The 362-nt window shown below is 47.5% G+C and overlaps 1 long non-coding RNA gene across 1 annotated transcript in view; it reads right to left on the bottom strand.

The window, feature by feature from the left end:
• Positions 1-362, bottom strand: part of LOC106809456 — a 7270-nt gene that overhangs the window by 2043 nt on the left and 4865 nt on the right. The window contains exon 2 of the long non-coding RNA XR_001393876.1: positions 111-204. This is a non-coding gene — a long non-coding RNA (uncharacterized LOC106809456). The remainder of the gene's footprint in view (positions 1-110; positions 205-362) is intronic.

Genomic DNA, 362 nt, shown 5'->3' with positions numbered 1-362 from the left:
TAGCAAAATATGGTAAAATTTGACGACCGCCTCCGTATTTGCGATTTGCAGAGCGCCATATTTTTCATCTATACGGCCGTCGGTGATATGCATATACAATATATACGTACATATAGGCTATGCTGCTGGACTTTGTCTCCTGTCGACGATTTTCTCATTTTGACGTCGGCTCTGCGACGGCACCTAGTGTCGGCGACCTGCTCTCTATGAACATTGCGGAAATTCAGCGAAATACTGCTTGCGTCGGCAACTCTAGGGTATCCAGAAAACTCGGGTTGCGCATTTCGGCTATCAGTTTCACAAGGAAACTGGTCGGATTACGCATGCCCGCTGGCGCCGACAATATAGAGCATGAGGCAAAA

Source organism: Priapulus caudatus, unplaced genomic scaffold, assembly GCF_000485595.1.
Source record: "Priapulus caudatus unplaced genomic scaffold, Priapulus_caudatus-5.0.1 Scaffold356, whole genome shotgun sequence".
Classification (NCBI taxonomy): Eukaryota; Metazoa; Priapulida; class Priapulimorpha; order Priapulimorphida; family Priapulidae; genus Priapulus; species Priapulus caudatus.
The sequence above is the reverse complement of the archived record's forward strand: the minus strand, read 5'-3'. Positions and strand labels throughout refer to the sequence as shown.